General features: G+C 32.1%; 2 protein-coding genes across 7 annotated transcripts in view; both read left to right on the top strand.

Moving 5' to 3' along the window:
* LOC114339689 (uncharacterized) overlaps window positions 1–26,399 on the top strand; it is a 108,148-nt gene that overhangs the window by 63,799 nt on the left and 17,950 nt on the right. For 2 of the 6 annotated variants that reach the window (XM_028290359.2, XM_028290355.2), the window contains one exon: window positions 8,094–8,291. The gene's annotated coding sequence lies outside the window, so the exon portion shown is untranslated. Of the gene's footprint in view, window positions 1–8,093; window positions 8,292–8,503; window positions 8,776–20,216; window positions 20,303–26,399 lie in introns of those variants that run through there. The other 4 variants (XM_028290362.2, XM_028290358.2, XM_028290356.2 and 1 more) reach the window with 4 other exon arrangements.
* The window catches only part of LOC126886229 (uncharacterized), a 53,895-nt gene that overhangs the window by 20,933 nt on the left and 6,563 nt on the right, over window positions 1–26,399 (top strand). The window lies entirely within an intron of this gene.

Genomic DNA, 26,399 nt, shown 5'->3' with positions numbered 1-26,399 from the left:
ATTTATAGACTTTTTAATCTCCTTTGTAGAATCATATTCGTCCATTGACGACAGTAGCCTTAAAATCAAAAATTGTCGGCAGTATGTTGTAAAACATTTTATAATCCATTGATCCAGGGGTTGTATTCTGATGTAGTATTTGGTGGTAGAAATATTATTTTAACATTGGATAAAACAAGTTGTGGATGAGACGTACCATTGTCTAGAAACAAAAGAACTTTTCGATTTTCTCTCTGCATTCTTCTATCAAATTTATTTAGCCAGTCTGTCATGATTTCCCTTGTCATCCACGACTTCTTATGGCTATACCATTCGATAGGTAATTTTTCTATGTGTGAAACCTTGAAACAACGGGGTTTTTTACTTTTTCCAATTACTGAGTGGCCTTTCTTTGTCCCCTATTATGTTGGTGCAAAATAGTATTGTGACTCTTTCTTTGGAAGCCTTATTTGCAGTGCATCTTTCTCCTTTTAGGTATAAATTTTGTTGGGTAATGCTCTAAAAAATAATCCCGTCTCATCTGCGTTAAAAATGTCTCGCGGAGAGAGAGCGAGCAGTTTCTCTTTCCAGTCAGAAACCACTAATAAATCTACAGCAGCTGCTTACGCACATATGGATTTCAAGGAAATATTATGACGCTTACAAAATTTCTCGAGCCATCCGCCAGAAGCTTTCATAATATCGAGACTTAGTTCCTTTGCAACTTCTAATGATTTTTCTTGAATAATTTTACCACAAACAGGAATATTTTTAGACCTCACTTTACAAAACCAATCGAAAACGAAAACAATTTAGTCTCATGCAGCACCCTACGTTTTCAAAAATTTTATTTTCGCTTCCAGGTTTCCGCTCTCAGAAAATTAATTAATTTAATCACATGTTTCAAAATTTCACTAGCTTGAGTTTTTCCAATTCCAAATTTTTCTGCTAACTTTCTAACACTTAACTTATGCATCTCTGCATAATGAACCATATCGACTTTTTCTTTTAAACCTAAAAACTTCCTTTTGGTGGACGCCATATTATTTACGTTGCAAAACCTTCAGAACTAAAATTATTTCAGTTTTACTAATTTTACATAGGTCGATATTCAGGTAAAATCTATTACAAAATTTAATCCGAAAGTAACAAAAATTAAGTTGAGTTTTTGAATATTTTGCTTCATCTGATATTTCCGTTAAAATTAATATAATAAAATACAATAACTTCATCATAAAATTTAATGTTCCTGGCATCGGCATTCGCGTCATCGGTCACACACAGGACATTAGTAAAATGTATTATTTTGCTTGCTTTGCTTACAGTTTGTTAATGTAAAGTGGAAATATCAAACTTTTATTACTTGGTGCCGCTAACGTAAACAGTTATATCAAATATCACCCATCTCATGGACATCTGTATTGATTTGAAATAATAAATCTATACTAAATTTACAATCAAGATGCAGTAGAAATAAACAAACCAAGACACGTTAAATGCTACTAGGAGCACTCCCGAATCGTAATTTACAATGTATAAATTTTGGAAATCATGATTTGGGATTTACAATGTATATACATTGTAAATTATGATTCTGGAGTGCTCCTAGTAGAATTTAACGTGTCTTGGTTTGTTTAATTCTACTGCATCTTGATTGTAAATTTAGTATAGGTAGCTTTATTATATAACATTAGAATGTAAAATATTTGGATAAAAATTTTTATTTTTCCATTTGCTGTCCGCATTTGCACAGGCCGTTGAAGGGAGTTAAAGAGTACAAGTTCGCATATCGCCGAATGATTTTTGTTTTAAAAATCGTCCGTATAGAGGAGGTGTCCGGCGAAGAAAGGTGTCCGTTAAGAGAGAGTTTACTATATAAAACTATAAATAAATGAAATATTACTTAATACGTTCTCAATAAATAAGGATCATTTTTATATGTAGATATCACAATTGTATCAAAATTGTATAGATATCATAATTGAATATAACAAGCAGTTCGAAAATTCCAACTCGTATTACAATTTCGCTACGAAGCTCAAATACCGGTAGGTAATTTAATATATTTTTTGTTTCATTTTATGTATAATGTATTTCTAAATATTAGTGCGTCCTTCAGTTTGGCAACATTGAATGGACGCAACTGTGTATGGTTGGAGGTATATACGGAGTTAACAAAGCCGCCTGTTATAAAGATGCAATAATGGTTTAAAATAAACGAAAATTCGAATATTTAAAAAATTAAAATATAATAAAACAAAGTATAGTTCCATATTAGAAATTAAATTTTAAACCAATATTCGTCGGAAAATTATCAATTTTCCTTGTATTTCCAGGAGACGCAATAAGATCGCTTTGTTATACGGACGCAGTAATGGTAACATGATGTATATATATATATATATATATATATATATATAATCGGTTTATAACGTTCTACGACGTCTTCCGATTCCCAATCGCCATTGCTCTCGATCGTAGCACATGTCTTCGTTCAAGCCTTTTTTTCTGAGATTTCTGTATGGATTCCTTCTATCCAGCTTTTCCTAGGTCTTCCTCTCTTCCGCCGTCCTTTTGGTGCCCATCGTAGCACTTGCTTGGGTAATCTGTCTTCTTCCATACGTTGTACGTGGCCAAACCATCTTAGTTGCTTTGTTTTTATATCGTCCATTATTGTATGCTTTACATCCATTATCTCCAATATTCTTGTATTTCTGATTTTTTGTATTCTTGATATACCAGCAGATCTTCTCCAGAAGTCCATTTCAGTTGTTCTGAGCATATTTTCGGATTTTTCTTTAAGTGGCCAAACTTCGCTGCTGTATGTTATAATGCTCTTAACAATGCTGTTATAGATGTTACGTTTATTTTCTTTGGAGATACTTTGGTCCCATAGGATTTTGTTCAATAATGCGATAGCTTTCCTTCCTTGTGTGCACCTTTCTTGGATATTCTTGTCCAACGTTCCATCTTGTGTAATTTTAAGACCCAAGTATTTATATTCCTGACAGTGATTAATAGTTATTTCATTTTCCAACGCTAGATCCTGCTGTATACCTCCAACGCACATATATTCCGTTTTCTTGGTATTCACTTCTAAACCCCAGTTCCGGTACTCTTCTATGATTTTTCGGGTCATATATTCAATATCGTGATAATCCTGGGCCATAAGAATCTGATCATCCGCAAAACATAGAGTGTATAGCATGTTATCATCATTTAGCGGTATACCCATATTCTTACATTTCCTTTTCCAGGATTTCAAAACTTGCTCTAAATATATTTTAAATAGTGTCGGCGATAGACAGCAGCCCTGTTTAAGACCCTTATTCACTTCAAATCCTGACGAGATTTCCTTGCCTAGCTTAACTTTTGCTATATTATGTTGGTATAGATTTTTTACAGCTTTAATGAGGTTCAGACTGATGTTAGTTTTTTCGAGGGCTTCCCAAAGTTTACTTTGTGGTACAGTATCGTATGCTTTTTTTAAGTCTATGTACACTAAATGCAGTTCTTGAGTGTAGGCTATTTGTTTGTCTATTAACTGTGTTACACAATATAGGTGGTCAGTGGTGGATCTGCCAGCGCGGAAACCGGCTTGCTCTTCGGCCTCTAAGTCCTTGTATTCTTCTTCTATTTTATTTTTGATAATTTTTCCGTAAACTCTGCTGATGGTGCTTGTGACAGATATTCCCCGGTAATTATCGCATATATTTTTACTGCCTTTCTTGTGTATTGTAGAAATTACAGACAATTGCCATTCTTTTGGTATGACTTCGCCATTCATACATCTATTAAATAGATCTCTTAGGTATTCATACAGGGTGTTGCTACCGTATTTGAGCAGTTCTGGTGCTATGTCGCCAGGCCCTGACGCTTTTCTATTTTTTAGGGATTTGCATGCATTTCGTACTTCTTCCAGTCTTAACCGAATCGGTGAGCCACTGACAATTACATTGAAACTTTCGTGATCTTCGTTTTTAATAAAATCTTCTCTATTTTCTACTAGTAACTGCTTGAAATAGCCATCCCACTTTTCCAGAGTAATCGGTGTTATTATATCCCTTTTGGTATCTGTTCTCAACGTTTTAAGAAATTTCCAGCTCTCTGTGTTTCTTGTCTCCCCTATATAGGCGTTAAGTTGATTGCATTTGTTTGTCCACGTTTCGTTTTTCTTCTGTGTGATTTTTTTCCGCACTCTTGCTTGTGCTTCTTTGTATAAAACCTTATCGGAATCTTTCTGTGTACTCATATATTTCCGGTACTTTTCTCTCTTATCGTCTATTTCGGTGGCTATTTCTAAGTCCCACCAGTATGGTTTATTTCTTATGTTGTCTTTGTACTCCCCCAGTGCCTCATATGCAGCTTCGTGTATACATTGTGTTATATGTGTATGAAGATGTTCCGTATTTATAAATGTATATTGTCCTTTCAGTTTCTCGTCCAGTCGCTTTTCGTATAACGTTCTTATGCTTGTTTGTTGTAAGCTTTCTAGGTTGTATTTCTTTTTTGGTGCCAATTTGTTTCCTCCTTGTTCTCGTGGATTTAGATTTTTTTGAGATTTCATTCCGGAGAACAGTACTTCCGCTTTTAGAAGATGATGGTCACTGCCGCATGTTGCTCCTCTATAAACCCTTACATCGTTAATTTTCATTCGACTCCGTTGTTTTATCAAAAGATAATCAATTATACTTTTCTGGTTCATAGTAGGTTGGGTCCGAGTATATTTATGAATGCATCTATGCTGGAAGAAGCCGTTCATAATTCTTAAATTGTTCTGTTTACAGATGTTAATTATTCTTGTTCCATTATTGTTGAGTACTTCCTCGCCGTATCTGCCTACTACGTCATCCTGTTTTTTATTGCCTGTTCTGCCATTTAGGTCTCCTAATAATATAATTTCTCTGGCATTTCCTATTTTGACGATTTCATCGTTGAGCTGTTCATAGAACTCATCTTTGTTAGCTACCAGTGCGTCCTCGTTTACACCATATACTCCCAAAATAGTTATTCTATAGCCATATATGTTCATGTTGACCTTTATCATTCTTTCATTTATTCCTTCCCACGATGTTATGTGCTTTCTTAATGTTCTGCGTATGAAGATCGATATTCCTTGTTGAGCTCTTATGTGTTTTGGAACTCCACTATAAAAATGATCATAGTAGCCCAATTTCTGTGATCCTTGGCCTTTCCTCTTAGTTTCTGTCACCACTGCGATGTCCATTTTCATGTATTTTAGCTCTAATATAACTTCATCCATTTTATTTGAGAGGCTTTGAACGTTCCATGTTCCAAAATTCATAGTCCTTTTTCGTCGCTTTTTTCGTTGCCGAGTGATCCGTCCATTTATCCGAGTCTGATTATTGGGTCGTTTAACATTTGCTTGTTTTTACAAGTATCGAGGAGTTAGCCCGATGCCTTAACCCCCAACTTGGAGGACCAGGGTTTGATTTCAGAGTTCCTTCTCTTAGAGAGGTTGCTTTCTCCACAGCTAAGCAGTCCTCTCTACCCCACTTCAGTCATTTTTTTTTACAAGTACCGAGGAGTTAGCCCGATGCCTTAACCCCCACCTTGGAGGACCAGGGTTTGATTTCAGAGTTCCTTCTCTTAGAGAGGTTGCTTTCACCACAGCTAAGGAGCCCCCTCTACCCCCCCGATACTGTATTAGCGAGACGAATTAAGTACTACTTCTGGGGCTGTTTCGCTATCGGTTTTATTGTAGAGGGAAGGTTTAAAAAGCACATTTGAAGAAACTATTAAACTTTTAAGTATTTTAGTTACCATTCCTATATCAACATCTGAAGCAGAAAGCTGTTTTTCGATGTTTACATCGAAACCTAGTGCTTTAGGTATGCTATCTGCAGAAAAGCATTTTGTAAATTGTATTGATAATTTTAATTATAAAGTCATTGAAAACTTTGCAACCAAAAAATAGAAGAATGAATTTCATATATCGTAAACTTTAAAAGTGACATTACAAAAATTTGTGCATGTGTGTGAATAATGAAATAGTATTATTTTTATAAATTGGTAAATAGAGACTAAATCGTAATAACAATTTTCAAGCACTATCAGCAGTAAATGCTGGTGGTAGGTTAAGAGGTTTTTATTATTAATTAATTTACGGAACTGTTTTGATCAATGTTGGACAATTGCTTGGCACCTCAGATCAATAAACTTAAGATATGTACATAAGATAAAAGTATCCGCGCATATTTTTTTTTTAGTTTTTGTTGTCAGTATACCTTTTTTTGACAATATCGTGAATCCGTCACAAAAATTTTGGCGGCTGCCCGAGTTGTGGCACTACCTTCTTAAAGTGATACGAGCCGCCACTGTTATCTTTAGCTATTTCTGTCAAAACAGCTGCTAAATCTTCCCAGCGATTTACTTAAGTTTCTCTTGTTTTGAGTTGAAGTTCTTCCCTAAACATGTGTCTTCCTTGGGCCGTTTTTAAGTTGTCTATATTGTATGTTGGTCTGCTGATGTTTTGCCATTTATGGTGTTTATCATCTGCCATCTTACGAGATGGTGGTCATTTGCGATGTCTGCTCCTCTTTTATTACGTACATCAAGAATAGGTGATCTCCGTCTTTTTGATATGGCGATGTTGTCTATTAAATTTTCTCTTGTATGATCAGGTGCAGTCCATGGCACCTTGTGAATATGTTTATGTAGAAAGATGGTTACATCAATAACTAGACTATGTTTGTAAAGCGCTCTCCGTTTTCATTCATCACTCTCAGGCCATGTTTGCCCATTACGGTTTCTATATTTTCTTCTCCAACTTTACTACTTGTACAACTACTTGTTAGGTCGTTGTTGATATAAAGTTTTTTATAAACTATTGCATGAGGCCTAACTTTATATGTAGAGGTAGTTAAAGCACGTTTTTGGATCAGTTCAGAATAAGATTTTGCATGGAATGTTCTCTTCAAGTTTTAAAGTTTCCCTCAAAGACCAGTTTTTGGCCATAACCCTAATATCCTATTCATCCAAGAAATATGAAATTTGTTAAAACCACCTCACTGATCAAACAGCAGGCACGTTAAGCTTAAATCACAACATATCATCCAACCATGAGCAGAAGAGTATATTTTATTGAACACTATTATTTCTAGTGTGTTTGTGTGTGTGTGAAAAAATGTTAGATTTTTATTTTATTTTTACCTTAATTTATTAGTTTTGTTATATTACACTATTTCTAGGTTTTCATAGTTTTATTTTATGTTTAGTGAATGACCAATAGATATATTCGTATATGTGCACTGTTTGTAATAAAACAGTGTGTAGTAAATACAGCTTTTTTTCGTAAACCAAGATCCCTACACAAATTGTTCAGTTTGATCTGACTAAACAAATAAGGCTCTACATTTTCGGTAATACATTAAAACTTTAATCATCTTGTGCAACTAACTTCGGTTGTATATCACAAAAGAGTCAGTTTCAATGGAATTGAAATGATGGTTTAGGTACCATCCAATCTGCACCGTGCCTAAGTGACGGCAAAAAGATTAGTTGTTTTTTAAGTTATATCACCAATAAATAGTCCTCCTCCTCCTCCTCTATATGTTCTCCTTCGTAAGGATGTAGTGGCGTCATGTAAGTCATTTGACTATTTCTATCCAATCCTCTCTCTCCTGTGCGTGTTGTTTTGCTTCGGAGAACGAGTAACTAGTCATGTCCCTTATTTGGTCCGACCATCGTAATGAAGATCTTCCTCTGGATCTTCTGCCCTCTACGTTGCCTTTAACTATCATTCGTTCCATGCCTTCCCTTCTTATAGTTATATGTCCAAAATATCTCAGTATATTTTGGTTGATAGTTGTGCTGAGTCTAGTTTTTATGTTAATTTCGGGTAATATTGAATTATTTGTTCGATGTGCGGTCCATGGTATGCGCAACATTCTCCGGTAGACCCACATTCCAAATGTCATTATACGTATTGCTGATCAAAATAACTTCTTGCTCCCCCCCCCCTCCCTACCCATACCACAGAAACAACAAATTTAAAGGATTTTTCTGCTGTGTTGACCATTTTCTTAGATTATGAAGATACACAGATCAAACCGTATGCGGTGCCCAAGATTTATACTTTCTACATGTTCTAGGATACCTATACCAACACTAACAGGATAACAACAGGTCAGAGATATATCATCTATAATAAACTAATATCATACAACACGAGCACAGAATGATCAGAATTTTTTATTAACTAAGGACACAACAACAACTAACCCTTAAAACATTCAACTCGAAAAGCGTAAACATGGTTGATAACTATTAGACCTCGACCAAGTAAGTAAGTAAGTCATTTTTTTTTTCTTTTCTACCGCCAATTATAAACCACATTTAACATTTAGGGTATAAGGGTTATTTTTAAAAATTTTATTTCAGAATTTTTTGAAAACGATTTCCAAATTGGAATTTTTAAACGTCAAAAAAACCTAATTTTCATGACAATTGTATAGTTTGTTTTTTTGACATCTGTCAGAATTAAGATAACGTCATAATTATCTTTTTTAAGAGACAATTGACATCAGTAGAATTTGACGAATCATCAGAACATCTTGTGTTAATCAGTGCACAATATCTTAAAGTTTAATATACAGAATTCGTTCAGCTTTGAACATTGTTACTTCTCTTCTTTTTACATTGTACCCTTACCATTCTTTTGATTTAGTATTTTGCTGATATCAATAAAAATACAATCTACAAATCAAAGTGAAAAATCATCTACGTGACTTAGCAATATACGAACATTAAGTTGACTCCTATTTAATTCTAGAGGTAAGCAAATGATTTCTTTATTTTTTATATAAATGAATTTTATTAAAATTAAATATAAATATATACATTTTATATATGTTACCGACCAAACCCGAATTCAGGATAAACTAGTACGACCTAGTATAAACAAGTATATTATCTACATATCTATATCACATCAACATAGTATACCTACAATCTATAAATAGTCCAAGAAATGAAGCTAAAAATTGGACAAAACCTCACAATTTTTACAGATTAGACCGATTTGCATAAAAATTTGGAATTAAGTTCACCTTACCCTCTTCTTTAAAATCTATATTATATTGCGGACGGCGCTTTTTATTTTTAAAGGGTGAAAACTACACCTTATTGACAAAATCTATAAAAAAGCTTAACAAGAGTGAAATTTGTTCAGATTAATTAAGTAATGATTGTCTGATACTCTAACTATAATTATCTACTATTTTAACCCTTCAAAAGTTCATTCCTAAGGGTGAAAACTACCCCTAATTGCTCAAATTTATAGGAAAAGCTTAAGGAGGACAAAATTTGAATCGGATGATTTAGATAATAATCGTTTTATATTTTTAACATAATTTCAGAGTATTTTAACCCTTAAAAGATTATTTTTTAAGGGTGAAAACTACTCTGCATTCCGAAAACTACAAAAAGTTTATAAACAGTGAAATTTGGTTAAGATGAATTGAATAATGATTTTTTAATGCTCTAAGTATATTTTTTAAATATTTTAACCTTTTGAAAATACATTTTTAAGGGTTAGAAGTAGCCCCTCATTATTATGAGGGTCAAATTTGGTATAAGTTACGTAATGATAATCGAAACATAAAATTATTACAACGCTCTGATATATTTACAATAAATTATAATACTACAATTTCACATACAAATCAAATCTTACATTCTAATATTATATTATACATTATTATCTAAATTTCATTTGTCATTCGGGTCGCTTCTTTCACCTTCTTCATCGTCATCTTCTATTATTGGAGTACTATTACTGCACTTATTATCAGAGCAACCAGAGCAAGTTGGGTTACAAATTAACCCCAGTTTTCTGCAACTACATGAGGCACCGCAACCTTTATTGCAGTGACAAAATGTCATTTTTAAAAAGTTCTTCGGGAGCACGCAACCCTTCCATTTTTAATGGATGCAAATCTTTTGAAAACCACTCCCAGTCAATTGGCTGAAGGACCTGAAGGTAAATCATTTTGAGTGCTCGCTCATCTTCTACGTGTTCATATGTGTTCTATGGTTCTATGAGTCGAATATTAATTTATGTATGGGTGTATACAGTGAGCACGTAAAGGTTGGAATAAATTAATTTTCTCGAGAATGGGTGATTTTGGAAAAAAATCCCGAAACAGGTCAATTTTTATTTTTAAATTACGACTTTTTGGCATATATATCATACTAGTGAAGTCACCCATCTGGGCGTGATGACTTCATCGATGATTTTTTTAAATGAGAGTAGGGGTCGTGTGATAGCTCATTTGAAAGGTAATTCAATTCTCTATTCAGTAATATAAACATTAGCATAATTATTTATACAGGGTGTCCAAATTTTTTTTTTGCATTAAATTTATTGACAAAAAGAAGAATGTATGTAATTTATTTAGTTCAAAATACATTTTACTGCTTTCAAAAAACTGAAAAAAATGTTTATTTGAAAAATAATCATTGCTTTTCGCTTAAATTAAATGTTCAAACTGTCACGAGGCAGGTGGGTGGCCGCGTTAATATTGAATTTAAGCAAAAAAACAATATTTATTTGCCAAATAAACATTTTTTTCCTATTTTCTGATAGCAGTAAAATATATTTTGAATTAAATAAATTACACACATTCTTCTTTTTATGTAAATAAATTTAATTAAAATTTTTTTTGGACACCCTGTATAAATAATTATGTTAATGTTTATATTACTGAATAGAGAATTAAATTATCTTTCAAATGGCCTATCACACGACCCCTATTCTTATTTAAAAAAATCATCGATGACGCCATCACGCCCAGATGGGTGACGTCACTAGTATGATATATATGCCAGTAAGTCGTTATTTTAAAATAAAAATTGACCTGTTTTGGGATTTTTTTCCAAAATCGTCCATTCTCGAGAAAATGAATTTATTCCAACCTTTACGTGCTCACTGTATAAGTTTCTAAGGTACACAATACAAAAAAAACACCGGTATTTAACTTACATTATTATGCTTCCAATTGGATTTCTACATTTTTTCCAAAAAAAATATATATGAGTTTTTAACCGTAACGTTTTATTTTTAACCTTAGAAAGTTCGGTAAAAAAAAGCATTTTGTAGATTTTTGACTTTGAAAGGGTTGGTAAAGGTAGTGTTTTAATGTTAGTATAAGTTTTTCTTGGGAATTCTTTTGAATTAAAAAAGCGACAATTTGTCATTATCTTTTAACTCCATTTTTTTAACTGATCACTCTAAGCTGGCCGAACTTCTACAATATATTAATAAATAATACATAAATAAAAAAGAACAAGTACAATGACTAATTTGAATAAGGGTGGTAATTGGGAGTTTTTTCCGCTCACATTATCGTTGAAAAAATAGAGACGGACTTTCATTTCATACATTTTAAATCCCAAATAATGATTTACAAAGTTGAGTACATGATTCGTGAGTGCTCCTTGTAACAGTTAACGTGTCTTGTTTTTTTATTTCTAGTGGATCTTGATTCTGATTGTAGTATAGATCATTGAATTGCAATTTCTTTTATATAGTGTAGTCATTGAAGGTGAAAATCAACTATTACTTTCGATTTCGGTGAACTTCCATTGATTTTCACTAAAATTGGTGAGTGGTTAGAGGATACCTCAAGAAACAAAAGTGACATAGTGCGACCTTGCGCTTATACCCTGAGGGTGGATACCACACCACCCTCTCGGAGGTGAAATTATTTTATTAAAAATAACTATAAATCGATAGGGACAAATTCTAAGCCAAACTTGTTATATAAAGTTATTAAAATAAATCAATACTTTTGAGTTATTAAAGATCAAATATTTTAATTTTCGTGAAAAACGTGCATGTTAAGTAGAAGTCATAGAAGTAGAAACATGCTTTATTGTCACTGAAAATTATACAAATTTTATGGACAAAGCTTAACATAGAGTAAAAAAAAAATAACAATAACAAATACAATTATCTGAAATCTGATAAATCGTCAATATAAAAAAATATAAGTTAATAAAGTAAAGAAAAAAAAAACAAAACCGATATATTGTAAAATTAATATAAATTGCAAATTGAACATACAACATAATAAAATACAGACATAGAAACTATAAGTTTAAGCTGCTGTATGTGACACCCAAATATAGATAAATATACGTACATTACTGTAATTTCTTAATTAGTCATTAAGAAACTATTCTACTGAATTATATGGTCTTTTAGATAGATAAACTTTTGTAATTTTAAGGAACTTGAGGAAAGATGTTGCAGATTTGAGTTGAAAAGGGAGATGGCTGTATACTTTTTTTGCGGAATATAATATATATTTATTTACTAACTCAGAGGACGGGATCGGTAAATAGACATCAACAGTTGAATTTCTGGTGGAGTAGTCATGATGAGGCCTTGCTGGAAAGACATGCATGTGTTTACGAATTAAGCAAACAGTTTCTAAAATATACAAAGATGGAAGGGTTGAAATTCCGTAATCTTTGAAGTAACTTCTGCAAAGTGTTGATCTTCTGAGGCCAAACAGATATCTTATTGTTCCTTTTTGTAATTTAAAAATAACATCTAATTGGGCAGCTCTACTAGAACCCCAAAAAGGAAAACCATATCGAAGATGAGACTCGAACAAGGAAAAATATGGTATTTTAGAAGATGCTAAATTGAGTTCCTTCGAAACAGATCTTATAGCATAGCAGGCTAAGGCGAGTTTCTTACTTAACAAATCGATATGAAGGACCATTTGAGGTTGCTGTCTAAAAAAATACCGAGAAATTTCACAGAATCAACGGTAGAGGTCTAGCTGTTATTATTAACAAGCAGGGGTTGAAGAGCACTTTTATATGATAATGCTACTGTCTTATCCACATTAAAAGAGAGTAAATTAGAGCCAGACCAGGTTTTTATCGTAAGCAAATCAGAAGTTATAGTTGCATAAAGAGTTGCAATATTTGAGTTGCTCCAAGTGATACTGGTATCATCAGCAAAAAGAAAATTTTTTCCATCGATTTTTAAATTAGTGATGTTATTTATAAAGATAAGCAACAGTAGAGGACCCAATACTGAACCTTGTGGTACTCCGCGTACAATGTTTTTGAGACTAGAGTCAGTATAATTTGCTCTAACCAGTTGTTTCCTATTATTCAAGTAAGATAGGAACTAATTCAAATAAATACCTCGAATTCCATAGAAATTTAGTTTTTTTAATCATAATGTCGTGATTTACACAATCAAAAGCTTTTAGTCCTTGGGCCCACATATAAAATTATTATTTATGACCACACCGTCGAAACTTTTTATACTTGTTATTTGGCTGGAGTCGGACGGAGCTTGGCGCACTATGGTAGTGGGAAGTTTGTCTGTCAAGCTGTCACGAAGTTGTCAATTTTATGCAAGAAAAAAATGTATAACCACATTGGTCATTTTATTTTAATCAATGGTTTTATCATATAAATAGCGAAAACAATTTTGTCGGACAAAATATTGGGTCATATTACGCGTCGGACACGCTAAATATGTTAAATTTATGAAAATAATAAATCTATTATCACATAGCTAATTTTAACAGAATCTACCATAAAACATTTTTACAATAATGTGGTAAACTTGTCGGAAAATTTTTGCGGGGCATATGCGCAGTCTGATGCGCCGACGATGTCAATTTCCTGGAATCTTTTTATTTAATACCACAGATGTTATTTTTATTTTGTACTGTTTTTTTTTACATGTGTAATAGATATTGGATCACTTGTCGGACAAAAAAATTGGGTCCAAAATTTTCAACAATATTTGTGGTATTTGATGTGATGGGGTATTTGTAGCCCTTTTTGGGTTTTTTTCAAAATAAATATACCTTTTACGCAGAAGATTTTTCTTCAGTTTTTTAATAATAAATATGTTGATTTTCACTCTTTTTTGCAAAAAACTTCGTTGTTTTGATTTCTGAGCGATATCAAAAAGTCAAAAGTCGATAAAACTCAAAACAACTCGACAGCGCTACCTCGAAAAAGTCATACACTAATAAAATCTGTTTGAGTTTTGTGTTTACCATGATTCGATGATGAGTTCTGATGTCTACCGTAAAATTTATTATATTTTGAGGTGCGTATTTTGAGGTGCGAATTTGCCACCGTTAGCTTATTTTTTAATATTTTTCCTTGAATTTTTTCTTGAATAATCTATGAATTATACTGAATATGCCTATTTAATTTAAAAATAAAATAATTCTACCATACTTCAAAAAAATGTGCTTGGAATATTGATTTCAACCCCTACGTTAAGGATAGATATGACACGATATTGATAGGCTAGAAATATTTGTCTATATATGAAATTTAATAAAGAAAATGTTTCGTCCGGCAAGTAGATGGGTAGAGATCGACCTATATTCGGATCTTAGACTAATTATATAACTATTATATATAGACTATAATAATTTCAAGAGCTATAAAATTGTATTAAATTTAATCTCTTAAATCACTTGTTTTTTTAAGACAAAAGGTTAAGGGGTACCGGATACATGGTTCTGGCAGTAAAATTTAGGCTTTAAACGTTTCTATCTCGGTTAAATTGTATCCTACAAAAATAAAAAACAAGTAAAATATTTGATAACAGAAAAGCTCTAATTTCATTGTTTATCATTTTTTACGTGTATCGAGTATTTTTGGAGTTATTATCAAACGAAAATGTAATTTACAAAAATTTTAAAAATTATGATTTTTTAAAATCATATTTTTTATTACTTCAAAAATATGCATTCTAAAACGGTCAAAATGTTTGAGGTTATTAGATACTTATGCCAAATTAGAAACTGCTCATAGGGAAGTCTCATAGGGATTGCTTTAAAATTTAAATTTTTGTGGAAATGGCGTATGTTTTATTTTTCACTATTTTCTAAAAATTCGAAAGGGTCGTTTTATTTTCATTGTATCTTGTTTTTTTGATGCTATCAACTTCGTTCGTAGTATTTCTGATTACTTTGACAAGGGAATATTAAATATATTTTATAAAATGCATCGTTTTCCACTTATTTAAGCTTGAATACTTAGATTTAAGTACTCGTCGAAAAAGAAATATACATTCAATTACCTATAACTCGCTTTGAATTAATATTAGAAGGGTTTTCAAAGCTTCAACTTTGGTAATAATAACATTTTTGTAAAAACTTGCAGTTTTTGAGTTATTTATAAAGAACCCCTTTAACATGCATCTTTTTTCACGAAAACTAAAATCTTTGATCTTTAATAACTCAAAAAGTATCGATTTATTTTAATAACTTAACAAATTTTGCTTAGAATTTGTCCCTCGATCAATTTGCGGGGCTACTTTTAAAAAAATAATTTTTACCCCAAGCAGTGGTGGTATCCACCCTCAGGGTAAAAGCGTAAGGTGGCACCATATCACTTTTGTTTCTTGAGGTATACTCTAACTACTCACCAATTCTCGTGAAAATCGATGGAGGTTCACTGAAACGAAGGTAATAGTTGATTTTTACCTTCAGTGACTGAACTATACAAAAGAAATTGCAATTTAATTATCTAAATACGCGTATTTTGCGAGCTCATAAATTATTAAACGATATGTAGTCTCCAATTTTTTAATTTAATTTATTTTAAGTACAATTCTCTCTAAGCCGGGAAGATAGGGTGGTTTTCTTACGAAGGGGTTGAAGCTCAATAATCAAAATGGGCATGAGTTAAGAATTTATTCTTATAGTGTATATTATATCCGTGATACGATATATATTTTAATTTTTCTAAGCATATTTCTCTTAAGTTGAATCAATTAAAGAGCTGTTTGAGGGTGAAGGGGATGAACTTAAAAATCGAAACTATATCACTTTGAAAGCTCATAAATAGCTCGTAATTTTACCGCAAAGATCGATTTAATATCCCTATTTTTAAGTAGTGGGAGGGGACTGACTCAGCCCCCAACGAGCTCCCCTAACGAGCTCATAATTTGCAATTTACGCATTTGCATTTTCCTTATTTACACTTAACCACCCTCAATGGAGTATATAATGGAATAAAAAGTAATAGAAGGGTCATATTCCTTCAGGAGTTAGGCATCGAACTAATAACGGCTCTTGTTAAGATCTGAAGGGGTTACATATTTTCATTGTAGTTACAATGGAGGGTATCTTGGGGCAAAACCTTAGGCATGAATAAAGCTAAATCTGACGATAGACCTCGCACTACAAATTCTTGAAAGTAGAAATGATGGTGTAAAAAAGAATGTGTGTGTACTTTGTACGCACGTAAGAAGTTATTCTTCTATTATATAATTTCAACGAAGTAAATATACTTAACAGGTTATTTGTATTTCATTTAAATATTAAACTAACTTTCTTATCTACCACTTTCAAAAAATTTTTATTAAAACAAACAAAAATAAAAAAAAAATTGAATCGTCCAGGATTGGAACCCGCGACCTTCCGTGTGCTTCCGTTCTCTGACCCACCGCTCTACCAACTACGCCACGGAGCTTCTTTTAAATGACACGTAAGTTTCGGATATAATTAACAACACGGTGACAAATAGACATATAAAAATGTTATACCTATATAATATTTTATTATCTTACTACAGAGAAAGACAAATCCAAAAATTATAATAAATAATACATTTACTAAAAACAATAATATATTCTTTTAATGACTTATTTGCGCTGATACATAATATACATGCATACCTATCTTGAAAGATTAGCAACTAAACGCCATACTGTCTGTGTGCGCATGCGCGCAGATTTATGAAATTTTACTCTCAATCGCGCCAAAAGAAGAATAACTTCAAAAACTGTCAAAGACAACCATAGTGTGTGCTAAGTCCAATATATACAGTAACCGCCACCCTAATAGACACATAGGAACATCAAGCTATTACAGTCCTGGACCCTTCACTTGTTGCAATGTTTATTTTTATGTCTAGTGACGTTTAGAACATCAGAAAATGTATAGAAACTGAATATTAACATAGCAAATTTGACAATTAATAGATCAGCTGTATTTGACGCTTACAGTTGTCATTTTGTTAAAGCTGTAAAACTTTTAAAGAATTAAAATATTCTTAGCGTTTGAATAAAGTTATTTTAAAGCAGAGTAACAATACTATTAATTAAGGTATTTTTTGTATGGAAAAACAATTATTTTGAATAGTTTCTTGACAGTAACATGACAGAGATGAAAGTCACATCTGGGAACGGACCGGATTAGCCCATAAGTATAGCAATTACCTACCAATGTACAGTCGGAGAAATGAAAGAATACCCATGAACGATCACATCAATCACTTATTTTGTATTTGCTGTCTTTTTCTATAAATAATAAAAGTTTGTTATAGAAAAAGACAGCAAATACAAAATAAGTGATTGATGTGATCGTTCATTGGTATTCTTTCATTTTTCCGACTATATCTAATAGCGTGGTGCTCAGTGGCGGCTGGTCAGGGTCGGCCGTGCCGACCCACACATTTATGGACACATTATAGATTTTTTTAAATATATAAGTTAATCAGAGTTGATGATATTCGTTTCTGTGAAATAAAAAAAATATCTGTGAGATGATACAGACTAAATTTTATTCATTGTTTTTAAAAGAATTCGAACGATCTGATACGTTAAGTGATGCCTGTGCGCTGTGCGTAAGAGACTTTTTAAATTAAGGATCCTATCCAGCCATACACCCGATTGAGATTGTGTGAATCCATGGCCCGCTTCGGCTAGCCGTACCCAGTTGAGCATTTGCTTGTAATAAGATGCAATGGAATATTAGCCGATAGGCAACCAATTATACATTCCCCGTATTTATTTGAATGACAAGTACGGCAGAAAAACAATCTGCCGAGCACAGCGGTGATCTGCAAACGGCAACAAAACACGTACTTGGACGTTGAGATTTAATTTGGACGTTGAGAGGTGACTCATATTTGTTTGCAGAAATTGCTTGAAAATAATTCATATAATAATATTTGAGTTATCCTCCCACTCAAAAAGGTCCGGAACATTGTTTAAATAATCAAAATGTCAAAAAATAAAGGAAAAATTCGATTTTTTTCTTCATCTTTTGATTATAACTTTAAAAGTATTCATTTTCGAGAAAAGTTGTACTGACATAAAAGTTGCGTAATTAAATTTTCTACAATAAGGGATTAGTTAAAAATTTTAAAAATTGTCACCCTTGTTGCAAAATAGCAATAATTGCGAAAAAATCATAAAAAACAAGTATTCGCATTTTACGTTTTTCAACCGTTTATGCTACACTTAAGACCTTCATAATTTTACCCAGAAAAACTATATCATATAATAAAAAAATGCTGTGAATTTCATTAAGATCGGTTCAATAGATTTTGCAAGATTAATTTTTTGCAATGCAGCTTTCGCAAAAAAATTAATTTTTTCAAAATGTTGCAGAACCGAAAATAAAGCAGACAGCAAGTTGAATTTATTTTTACGTATAGAAGAATACCGTACCTTTCTTCTATATGTAAAAAAATTCAACTTGCTATCTGCTTTATTGTCAGTACTGCAACATTTTGAAAAAATTAATTTTTTTTGCAAAAGCTAGAGATTGCAAAATTTATTTTGCAAAATGTTTTGAATCGATCTTAATGAAATTTACAGTATTGTTTTATTATATTATAAAGGTTTTCTGGTTAAAATATGAAGGTCGTATGTGTTAGCATAAATGGTTGAAAAACGTAAAATACGAATACTTATTTTTTATTTTTTTTTCGCAATTATTGCTGTATTGCAACAAGGATGACACTTTTTAAAATTTTTAACCAATCCTATATTGTAGTAAATTTAGTTACGCAACTTTTATGTCAGTGTAACTTTTCTCAGAAGTGAATACTTTGAAAGTTAAAATCAAAAAACGAAGAAAAAATCGAAGTTTTTCTTAATTTTTTGACATTTCGATTATTTAAACAATGTTCCGGACCTTTTTGAGCGGAAGGATAACTCAATTATTATTTACAAGGAATTTTCAAAATATCTATTAGACAAGTTCATTAAAAATTATCCATCATTCTTTATTCAAATAAAATAAGAAAATGGATTAACAGTTTTATATGCTGATCTAAATATTTTCAGAAGGTGGGATAAGTTACAAAATATGTTTAATTTTATATACTGCAATTCATTAGGTACAACAAACTGTTCCCGAATTTAATAAATTATTGTGCTCAAATGTGGGAAATTCTGCCTCAAATGAACGGGATTTCTCTTGTCTCAAAAAAGTCAAAATGTATTGTCGAAACACCATGAAACAAGAGAGAATGTCAAACTTCTCAAAGGTCAATAGAAAAAACTTTTAAAACCTCTCCAAAACAATATAATATTAAATTTTACAATGACGTTATAACCCATTTTGCAACGTGTATATAACCAAAGTACAACGGGAATAAATTTTAGAAATTGCCAGCCACTAATTCCCAATGAGAGATGGTTTAAACAAGAATCAAATAGGCTATTTATAAAACAATAAACAGAATGAGGTCAAATCACGCACTAACCCCAGCATACAAACACAGCATAGGTATCAGTGATAACCCATATTGCGCCTGTGGTGGAATGGGAGATCTACAGCACCTCATATTGGAGTGTGGACTGTACAGACAAAATATTAAAGTAATGTATGAAAAGTTAATTGATCTAAATTGTCCTTTACCTGTCAATTTAAACGAAATTCTTTTTCCAAAAAATAAGCAGACGTTACAATGTCTTTACGAATATGTAAGGTCTTGTAAATTTAAATTTTAAATAGGCTTAGACAATAAAATTATAAAATTGTAAAAATATCACACAAAATTGAAAAATGTATCCATTAATATATTATAACACTCTGTAAATTTAGATAATAAGTAGGCTTAGATATTAACTTAAAATTGTTATTGTAATACCATACAAAAAAAAACACAAATAGTCTGGCTAATTGGCTCTGTCAAAGCCATTAATAAAAAAACCCATTTTGCTACTTCGAAACAACATAGACTAGAGTTAATTTATAAAAAGGTTTACTAAAAAAAAAACAAAAAAAAATAAAAAAAAAATAAAAAAAAAACAAAAACCAAAAATCTTCTATGAAATTGAAGCCTTTTAATTAGATGGCATACTTATCTGAGGAGAAAAAACCTTGCCGACCCTGTCCCTAAAGCCACTAGCCGCCACTGGTGGTGCTTACTGTAGGTGTGTGACAAATACAATAAAAAACCAATGTCTGTTTCAGTTGCAGAGATGCTGCAGTTCAAGAGTGGGAGTTAGATTAGTCTTCTTATTTCAGATTGTTTTTTAATAACTCATTAGTTTCGTAAGGTCTGTATATAGTTATTATTAATATTCTAGAAAATTCTGTGTTAACTAAGCATAAGATTCTTAAATTTAATCCATTTCTAACGTTTGTAACAACTCCCAACACATATATTAGCAATTTTCGAAGGTGGACAATTTTTACTCACCCTTGGCCATACATAGAACCTAGATATTGTTGGGCGTTTAAGAGTTAATTGTGAAAAAGATCTTGAATTTATTTCCATTAAAAAAAATAACCACGTCTCGTTTTTGCAGAAAAAAATAGACGAACTATTTATGGCAGCAAGACTACCTATGTACATACAATATCTACACGGTATTATTGATCTCAAAGATCTGTTTTTGGATGATATAAATATTTATTTTGTTTCTGCTATGTCGTTCCTCGATTTTAACTTTATACCGGGTGTCCACTGATATTTTCCCCCATTTTAACTGCCTATAACTTCTAAACGGCTCAAGATAAAAATATGCGGTGTTCACTGAAATGTTTTATTTTAGTAAAAGTTTTGTCTGAATGGATTGAATTTTTTATATCGCTTTCAAATACGAAATAAAAAATGGCGGATTTTTGAAAAAACTTTGTTGGCTTCTTTTTAATGGAACACCCAGTATATTTCTTTGTAAATTGAAAGAAAGGTCATTCACCTATCTAGCGATATAAAGTTTTTCAAAATCGGTTGTCAAATCACTGAGTAATTAATTTTTAAAATGAGAGGTGCAACGTGGATATCACATACCTAAACAACATAACTAAGCAAGTTATGTGATTTCCACATTGCATCTCTCATTTTAAAAATTAATTGCTCAGTCATTTGACAACCGATTTTAAAAATTTTCATATCGCTTGATAGATAAATTACCGTTTTTTCAAGTTCTTAGGCAAATGATCATTTTTTATATCGCTCTTAAATAAAAAATGGCAGATTTTTGAAAAAAAACGTTGTTGACTTTTATATTAAAACACCCAGTATATTTTTCTGTACCTTGAAAAAACGGTCATTTACCTATACAGCGATATAAAATTTTTTAAATCGGTTGCGAAATGACTGAGCCATTAATTTTTAAAATGAGAGATGCAATGTGGAAATCACATAATATAATATCATTTTGCTCAGTTATGTTATTTAGGTATGTATGTGATATCCACGTTGCACCCCTCATTTTAAAAATTAATTACTCAGTGATTTGACAACCGATTTTGAAAAACTTTACACCGCTAGATAGGTGAAATGACCTTTCTTTCAATTTACAGAAAAATATACTGAGTGTTCCATTAAAAAAAGTCAAAAACTTTATTTTTTTTAATCTGTCATTTTTTTTCGTATTTGAAAGCGATATAAAAAAATCAATCCATTCAGACAAAACTTTTACTAAAATAAAACATTTCAGCGAAAACCGCATATTTCTATCTTGAGCCGTTTAGAAGTTATAGGCAGTTAAAATGGGGGAAAATATAAGTGGACACCCGGTATAATATGCACACTTTCCCATCTACTTTCATATCTTTATTATTGTATATGATATCCCTTAAACTCCGTCAGACATCATAAAATATCTGTTGATTTATTTTTATTGGCATTGCCTTGCCACCTATTCCAAGAAATGAAGCTTAAAATAGGACAAAAGCTGGCAATTTTTACAGAATGGACTGATTTGCATAAAAATTTGGAATTAAATTCACCTTACCCTCCACTTCAAAATCTATTGTGTGTTCTGACAGGCGCTTTTTATTTTTAAAGGGTGAAAAATACCCCTTATTGCCATAATCTATAAAAAAAGCTAAAAAGAGTGAAATTTCTTCTTCTTCTTAATGTGCCTTGTCCGTTGCGGACGTTGGCTATCATCATAGCAATTTTAATTTTGTTTGCGACGTTTCTGAATAACTCGATCGATGTCAGTCCAAACCATTGGCGTAAGTTTTGAAGCCATGAGTGTCTTCTTCTTCCGGGTCCGCGTTTGCTTTCTATTCTACCCTGTATGATCGGTTGGAGTATATGATATTTATCATATCTCACAATATGACCGAGGTATTCAAGTTTCCGTTTCTTAATTGTGAAACAGATTGCTTTTTGTTTTCCCATTCGGCGCAGTACCTCTACGTTGGTGGTGTGAGTCGTCCAGGATATTTTGAGGATACGTCGATACCGGAATGGGACGTTTCGATGCCGCCGGTTCATCGCCGGCCGTTTCGATGCCGCCGGTTCATCGCCAGTCCATTTCATCGCCGTCATATCTCGCATTTCCTAGAATTCCTTATTAATACTAAAAATAACTAATAATTGTAACTGTCGAAAATTCGGAAATATATCAGATAGCGATTAATTGACTGGCGATGAATCGGCCGGCATCGGCATCGAACTGGCGGCATCGAAACGGCGGCGATGAAACGTCCTAGACCCGTCGATACACCCACATTTCGAATGCCTTCAGTTTTCTCATTAATGTTTCCATCAGTGTCCATGCCTCTGCGCCATACAGCAAGACTGGAAATACATAGCACTTTAGCAGTCGTATTTTTAGTGGGAGAGATATGTCGGAATGGGTGAATATATTTTTCATGTTGTTAAATGTTGCTCTGGCCTTTTTAATTCTAGATCGTATTTCGGTTGTTTGATCCCATTTCGAGTTGACGACTGTTCCAAGGTATATATACGAGTCAACGTGTTCAATTAGTTGGTTTTTTATTTTCAATTGTCTGGCAGGTTTTTGAGTTTTGCTCACCAGCATCCATTTTGTTTTATTTATGTTAATAATAATAATAATAATAATAAAGGCCTTTATTCATTCTATAATATTATTCACATAATGAATATTAGTTTAAAAAAAAGCTCCAGGCGAGTTTCAGTTCAGGAGATGTATAATGCGGGGCAGAATACATGTCCTGTCTGTTCAGCTAACCTGGATGTTGAGGTTAAGTCCTCTTTCTTCACTCATTCTTTGTACCCTGTCCATAAGATACTGAAGTTCATCGATACTACTGGCAAGTACAACTGTATCGTCCGCATATCGGATGTTATTTGTCAATTTTCCATTGATTTTTATACCTTCGATTGCTTCATCCAATGCTTTTTCAAAAAAGGGGAAGTTCAGATGTATTAAATAATGGTTTTCTAATATAGTCGGTTCGCTAAACTCAGACGCAACTGGCTAGATATTTTAGTCGATAATTTTTTGTTTTTGCCAATTTTGCAAAAATTGGCAAAATTACTAACTATTTAGTGATTATTAACTATTTAGTAATTATTTTTTGCCAATTTTACTAAAATTGGCAAAATTACCGACTAAAATATCTAGAAAGTTCCGTCTGAGTTTAGCGAACAGACTATACTTGTATTATTGACTATTTCAGTCATTTCAAGTTTTATTGTTAAGGATGAAAACTACCCCTAATTGCTCAAATTTGCTTAAAATTGCTCAAAAAAGTTTAAGGAGGATAAAATTTGGATCGGATGATTTAGGTAAGAAGGATTTGATATTTCTAATTTAATTTCTGAGGATTTCAACCCTTAAACATTATTTTTAAGGGTGAAAACTACCTCTTATTCCGAACTGGGAAAATCTCATCAGGTTATGAAATGTTCCTAGTATTTTTAAACCTAAATATTGTTTTTAATTTCTGAGGACTGAGGACAATTTTTTGGGAAAATTTAAGAAACATCATTTAAAGTTCATTAAAATACCTTCCAAATAATCTCCGACAAAAGTTTTTTGCATAAGAACCGACTGACTTATGATGAAAATAACGTCGCTCTCTGCTTTTTCTTTTTGAAATGTAAAAATTAAACCCTCGTCGTTACAATCCTAATAGAAATGAATAACTTCCCACTTCATATTAACTTTATTTAGGTATAATTGATTCGACTGGTTTGGAATGCTTAGTTTAGACAAAATAGTTGATTAAATCAAAAATGACATTTTTATCATTAAAAAAAAAGTGCATTGTACTTAAATAAATTTTTAGTTTTTTTGTTTTTGTATCATTAATACTTTTAGGTTTATTTAAGAAAAATCACTTTTTTTTTTAATTATAATAATGTCTTTTTCGATATAATCAACTATTTTTTCTAAACTAAGCATTCCAAACCGGTCGAATCACATGAATCGTATTTAATTAATTATACGTAAGTAAAGTTAACTTCAAGTGGAAAGTTATTTATTTCTATTAGGATTGTAACGACAAGGGTTTAATTTTACATTTCAAACAGAAAAAAGCAGATAGCGACTTTCAATACTCAATAATAATTGAGTTTTCCTCCCACTCAAAAAGGTCCGGAACATTGTTTAAATAATAAAAATGTCAAAAAATGAAGGAAAAATTTGATTTTTTTCTTTGTTTTTTGATTATAGCTTTAAAAGTATTTACTTCCGAGAAAAGTCGCACTAAAATAAAAGTTGTGTAATTAAATTTTCTACAATATCAGATTGGTTAAATTTTTTTAAAATTGTTACCCTAGTTTATAAACCATATTACCATTGTTTATAAATATAAAAAACAAGTATTCGCATTTTACGTTTTTCAACCATTTCTGCTTCACTTAGGACCTTCATATTTCACCCGGAAAAACTTTATGATATTGTAAAACAATACTGTAAAGTAAGTTAAGATCGGTTCAATAGATTTTGCAAAATAAATTATGCAATCCAGCTTTCGCAAAAAAAATTCATTTTTTCAAAATATTGCAGGACTGAAAATAAAGGAGATAGCAAGTAAAGTTTTTTTTTACAAATAGAAGTATACTGTACCTTTCATTTTCAATTTGCAAAATTAAAATCGGTTAACTACCACAGCGTCAGGAATTAAAAAAAAAGTTGAAGGCACTCGTGGGAGGGCCGAGAGAAGTGAAAACTTCTTATAGTATATAAATTACGAGCTCAATATTTTTCCCCATCCAAAAAGAAGTGCTATACCTATATCATATACGCGATGCTTATGCCCTATGCTATTTATGTATACATACACATAATTAATATACGTACAAAATTTATTTCAGCGAAGTGATGACGGTCGCAAATTCAATATTTTTCCCCATCCAAGAAGTGCACAACGTCCCTAAAGAAATTTTCATTCCAAAAATGTATTTCGTCGAAGCGATGACGGTCGCTAATTTAATACTTTTTCCCCATCAAAAAGTGCACAACGTCTCTCAAGAAGTTTTCACTTCAAATATTTATTTCATCGAAGCGATGATGGTCGCGATGACGGTCGCTAATTGAATACTTTTTCCCATCCAAAAAGTGCACAACGTCCATAAAGAAGTTTTCACTTCAAAAATTAATTTCGTCGAAGCGAGGACAATCGCTAATTTAATATTTTTCCCCGTCCAAAAAGTGCACAACGTCCCCCAAGAAGTCGTAACTTCAAAAATTTATTTCATTGAAGCGATGACGGTCGCTAATTTAATACTTTTCTATCGAAAAAGTGCACAACGTCCCTAAAGAAGTTTCACTTCAAATATTTATTTCGTCGAAGCGATGAGGGTCGCGATGACGGTCCCGATTCAATACTTTTCCCCCATCCCAAAAGTGCACAACAGCCCTAAAAAAATTTTCAATTAAAAAATTTATTTCGTCGAAGCGATGACGGTCGCTAATTTAATAATTTTTCCCATTCAAAAAGTGCACAACGTCCCTCAAGAAGTTTTCACTTCAAAAATTTATTTCATCGAAGCGATGACGGTCGCTAATTTAATACTTTTTTCCATCGAAAAAGTGCACAACGTCTCTAAAGAAGTTTCACTTCAAATATTTATTTCGTCGAAGCGATAACGGTCGATAATTTATTATTTTTTCACAGCCAAAAAGTGCACAACGTCCCTAAAGAAGTTTCCACTTCAAAAATGTCGCTAATTAAATACTTTTTCCCTAGCTAAAAAGTACACAACGTCCCCAAAAAACGTTTTCACTTTAAAAATTTATTTCGCCGAAGCGATGAGGGTCGCATTTATTTCGCCGAAGAGATGACGGTCGCAATGACGGTCGCGAAATAATTCCTTTTTCCTTATTCAAAAATAGGTTTTACATTTATTTTAAATTTAAATACTTCTATACAATTTATGTATAGATACACATAATACAGATATGTACAAAATTTATTTCG

This window comes from Diabrotica virgifera, chromosome 6 (assembly GCF_917563875.1).
Source record: "Diabrotica virgifera virgifera chromosome 6, PGI_DIABVI_V3a".
In the NCBI taxonomy this organism is placed as follows: domain Eukaryota; kingdom Metazoa; phylum Arthropoda; class Insecta; order Coleoptera; family Chrysomelidae; genus Diabrotica; species Diabrotica virgifera.
This window is presented reverse-complemented; position numbering and strand designations above follow the sequence as displayed.